Source organism: Calliphora vicina, chromosome 3 (assembly GCF_958450345.1).
Source record: "Calliphora vicina chromosome 3, idCalVici1.1, whole genome shotgun sequence".
Lineage (NCBI taxonomy): Eukaryota > Metazoa > Arthropoda > Insecta > Diptera > Calliphoridae > Calliphora > Calliphora vicina.
Window position 1 is genome coordinate 67,075,514 of NC_088782.1, and position 5,830 is coordinate 67,081,343.

A 5,830-nucleotide genomic window follows, 5' to 3' on the forward strand; every position below is an offset into this window, starting at 1 on the left:
CAAACAAACAAGCATACATATATTTTTTAAATAATTTATAGGTTGTTTTTTATTGTTTTAAGTTTTTTTTTTAGATTCTTAATAGAATTTTTATTTTTATTTTTTTTTATAAATTTGTTCCTGTATAATAATTTTGAATTAAAAACAAAAAAAAACCAACAATAATTTATTTTTAAAATAAAGCACAAACAAAGAGTTTTGTTCTCTTACTTTCTATTAATTAAACTATAATTTCTTTGAGTGTAGATTTTAAACAAAAAACCCCTAAAAATATAAAATAAAATAAATCTTTAAGTTGGCTGTAAAATGTGTAAATATTAATAGAAATCCCTTATAATAAAGGAAGAAAAACAACTAATTTTATAAAATTTAGTATTAAATATAAAAAAAAAAATAAAAACAAAATAATTATAAACAATTAATTAATTAATATATAAAGAAAAACTAACAAAATTATCTATGTAAGCTTATTATGTTAAATATAAATAAAAAATAACTTAAACAAATAAAATAAAGAAATTTGCTAAAAATTTTATGAAAAAAAACACACACAATTTTGTATAAATATGAAAAAATTTCAACCGGAGTCAAAAATTAAAAACAATTGGCAAAAGAGTAAGCAGCAGCGCAATAAAATATAAAGTGTAATTTCAATGTAAGTATCTCCTTATGGATTAATGTAAAATTTATTATTTTTTTGTAAGTAGTAATATCAATTTCTGGAAAATATACAAAAAAAATCTAAAAAAAAAATAAACAAAAACAAGCATTATTCATTTTAAAAAAAAGAAAACAAAACGAAAGAAATAACAACAAATAGTATTTATAACAAATTACCAAGACATTAAACAAAAGAATCACTTACACCATCACCCACTACTCCCTCACTACATAACCAACTACAACTCATGCCCTAGACCTTTCCCTACCTCCCTCCCTCACCCTCATTAACACTTCTCTAACCTGTCACGAAAAATGTTTGTCTAGCAGATACATACACTGAAAAGAACAATGTATCTGTTTGTTAATATTACCATAAAATAATCGTAAATATACATAAAAGAATATATAATTAATTATTTAATATACAAATAATAACAATATTTAATAATACAATTACATACAACAACAAAAATATGTTAATAATGGTATGAAATGAAAATAAACTTATATATAAATAAACACTAAATACAAAGTAATTGAATGAAACAAAAAAAAAACACAAACTTAGTTGCAATATAAAACAAAATGAGAAAAAAAAGAAACAAAAAAATAATTAATCCTTAAATAAAGAAAACAACAAATTATTAAAAAAAAATCACTTGGCTGTTTTAATTGTTTTATGGAATTTATGGGCATTTACAGATTTTTTTGGGGGCAGGTGGATCCAGTAAATCCATTAAATTCTTAGGTCTAGTACTTTAGCTATAATAAGTTTAACTTTTCTTGATTTTAGTAACACTAACATCGTTACTTTTAGACCACTTGTTCTTAGATAACACGGTGCTAAGTTGGAAAAAAACTCGGAAGACGACCCAGACTGGGTTATAGGTCTGGCTAAATTACAAAAATTTCAGAAACATCCTCAAATTAAGAAGTTATTCTAAAAAAATAACGGTTTCAGTGATGATCGCCAAGTGTAACTCAATCAGTGATGATCGCCAACTGTAACTCAATCAGTTTTTATCCGATTTTAAATTTTTAAACGGGTTTGGGAAGAAAATTGATTAAGCTTTAAAATGACCAACATTTTTTGGTACATTTGTATCCAAAAAAATAAAATTTATCAACTTTTTTGATTTTAGTCGCTTTTCATTGCATATTTTGATATGAAAGCTTATAAAAATGTATACAAATGTATAAAGGAAATTTAGTTCTTAACAAAACATGATTTTCACAATTCCAATCGGATGAAAATTGTAAAAGTTATTCAACTTTATATTAACACCTTTTTAGTATTTTCTTACCTCGCCCATATGAAAAAAAATTAGAAAAACTATAACAAAAAACAAAACAAGTAAGAAAGTTGGTACCCTACACCGAGAAAATGATAATAAACAGTTCTCTTTTAAAATGTATATGGAAGCTATGATTATTTTATTTGAATACTAACATATTTTAGAAATCTATACTCGTTAACATGATTTTCGGAAGTGGGCCTCATATGGGAGCTAAGACTTATTATGAACCGATCGTCACAAAATTTGGTATTGCGAGTTATATAATATATAGTTATATTTATAACTATTTTATTTAATGCGCGGATTCTAGCCAAATTCAATAGGCTTGGGGCAATAGACAAGCTTGTACCAAATTTTATTATCTTTGAAATTGCGACCTGTAGTTTTGATTACTAGGTTTACATGGACGGACAGATGGACTGACAGACGGATATCGCTTAATCGACTCAGAAAGTGATTCTAAGTCTATCGGTATACTTCAAGACTAATATCTTTGTACGTTACAAACATTAGCACAAACGCAATATACCCTGCCCATGGTGGTGTAGGGTATAACAAAGTGTGTGTGATATCATCGACAGTTTTTATTAGTTTGAAAGACCTATTGGTGCCATTATGTATGAAATATAACATGGTGCAAATGTGCGCAGCCGATGTGGTTTGTACCTTATTCTCATAGACCTGGACTTAAGAATACCCCACAAGAAAAAGTCTAGCAGGGCGCAGTGAGGCAGAATCAAAATTTTTTGTTGGAAATGAATCTGGCATTTCTAAAAGGCTATGGGTAAAATTGTAAAAAATACCATTTTTGGGATTTTCGCTTCAATTTTTAGTAATTGCGGGTTTCCCTTTGACCTTTTAGACTTTGTTATTAAGATTGACAAATTTAAAAAACGTAAGTCCTTCAAAAACATTGCACTTTTTTATATTTTAGTATAAAATGTAACTAAGTCAGAACCAATGACTTGTTATTGAACAAAATCTTAAGAAAATTTATATATAAAAAAAAAAAATATGAAAAAGGGCAATATTTTTGAAGAACTGAGTTTTAAAAGTGGCATCTAATTGAGATATTGACTTGAACTTTTTTTTGTAAGACCAACAATTAACTTATCTAAAGAAACCCCAATAAACGTCACTGTGCGGGGTTAAATCGCACGAACACGGTGAAAGTCCAATTTGGCATATGACATTGGTGTCCAAATTCAGGCCAAATTAAGTTGGTAAACACCTCTAAACGAAGAAGTTCGTTTATAGGTGTTGTTTTAGCCATGACGTGGGACATTTATTTGTGGGGATTTATTTGAGCTCAGGCAGGCGAAACGTTTAATTGCTCAGTTTAGGAGTACTTACGGGCTATTTACCGGAAAGTAATTTGATTTGGAAAATATTGGGTCGAAGTTATGGAGATCTTGGGAGTTATGACGATATGGTAGTTTATTAGGGTCGTGCAGAACAAAGTGGCTTGGAAGAGTTTTAATGACAACAAGGGCTGATTTTGATATCTCACCAAATAGAATAATCGACTTTATAAAAGCTCTATTGTGGTAATGTTAAAGCCTACACAAAATAGCCCATCTCTTGCGGTAAATGGTGCCTCCCTAACAATAATCTACATATGATTATGAAAGTAAATGCATTAACAAAAGTAAATAATGCTAGGATTAGTACCTCATCTCCAGTCCAGAACCTAGTCATACAAATTCGTTTACGACTTTATTTCCCTGTACCCGGTGCACTGCAGACCGTAACACTGTACAGTTTATCGGATCTAAGGCAGTCTTACATTTCGATTACCGATACCCTGTAGTCCGTAGTTCCAGAAACAATAACGTCGTATCGCTTACATCTGACCAGAGCATTTCATCACCATCGAACTTTATGCCAACGTTAGAGGACGATATAAATAACGTATCATTAGCAGTGTCAATAGAGATTTGTTTACTATTAATCAGATTTGTCATTTTAAAACTTCTCTATTTTTTCCTTGGATTGGAGATTTTTCCCCTAAGTTGTATCAATATATTTAAATTTGCAAGTATCTTATTATAAACAGGCCTGTATTTGCTGCAATACTTATTCTAAGTTAAACCTCAAGCTTTGTATATATACAAATTGTAACAATATTTTTAAGTGTACTGATGATAGAAAAATAAATATAAAAATCAAGAATTATTCGGTATTGTTAATATTGTTAAAAATTCTTCATTAATTTACGAACAGTTTTGTTCGACAATTATTCGCTTTGGCGTAGTTTCGTAAATTTTTGATAGTTTAGTCCAGTGGGAATTGTCTGAATTTCTAAACTGAACGACATGACTCTACTCAGTAGTTAATTAGTAAAGAGTGATATCCCAAGCTGTCCGAGGTGTGCAGCTAATGACACCAGGGCTACCAAGTGAGGCTCACCTTAAACACTTATGTTGCAATAGCTATTCAACCCCATAGTATTTAGACAAAGCAAACATATGGTGTAGGGTATAATTATTTCAAAAATATCTATCATTAATCGAACAATATTCCCTATAAATGTTTGAAAAAAAACAAGTTTATTGTTCACTAAAATGCTATTAGTATTCAATTTAAGCCCTTAACAAACCTACATCGATCAGATTAGTTAGGGATATACAAACATTGACTACCGTTCAAAATGAATTGAACGAACAACTTATTAAACAAACAAACAAAAAAAAATATTTGAATGAATTTAATGAAAATCGATAACTAGCAACATGTCTCTGGTAACCAAACAGCAATTATTTAAATGTAAACTATAGAAATAACAACAACAACAACAAGTTGGTGTTATTTATAAGCAGCAACACTACAAAAAATCAAAAGAGAAGTTGAAAAAAATGTATAAGAAGTGAAAAAATTCAAAAAAAATATACTTAAAAATATCAAATTACGCGCATGTTTTAGAAATTTGCAAAAACAATGTTAAACAACAATTTTGTTTTAATTTTTTTTTGTTTTTTGGTTAATTGTTTTTGTTGCTTTTGTTTAATATTGTTTCTTATTTAGAATACATTAATTGCAAAACAAGCAAACGCACCAAAAAACTACATTCTGTTGTTCATTGGTTTTCAAATACAAGTTGTTGTTTTTATTCTTCATAAAAAAAAAAATTAAATTGCTATAAAAAAACGCTGACGTTGAACTATTTAATAATGTTTACGATTACTATGTACAATAATTTATGTGGTGTACTCTACATTTACAGTGGGCCATATTGTTGGATGGATGATGGATGGTATGGAAGGGCTATACTAGTAAGAGATTTGTTAAACCTTTTTCTTCAAATTATCGGTAGGTGGTTTTCTTCTTCAACTGAATTTTTAAAATTTTTAAAACCTTTGTTATACAACATATTCGAAAATACTAAAATTTTGAAGATACAATTTGTTTAACTTAAACCGCTTTTATATATGATATATTAACGATCGTACATAGGTCTTATCGAAACTCGACCAAATTTGCACACCAAGTCGCATTCGAATTTTGAAAAATAAAGAAAATTATTTAAAAACAAAAATAACTGGAAGAAAACTCAAGTTGTCTAATCGTGATACATGCAACATTTTATAAGCTGAGAGTATTTCTAACAGAAACTTCAGAGAATTCAGTGATCATCGGAAAATATTGGGCGAAGTAACAGCAATTATATTTTTGCATGTAAAACTTGAGTGTATGTAATTCATTTTCGCTCTATAGTTTTATTTGTATCATATCTTTATGCTACCTTAACCCTTTGTAGAAAAGGTTTCCTTTCCTGGTGATCTGGCCTACGCAACCAGTGAAATGTGCAGAAGAATTATTGGGATTTACAATAGATGGTGTATCTTTTGAACACGGTTTTTATTCTTAAT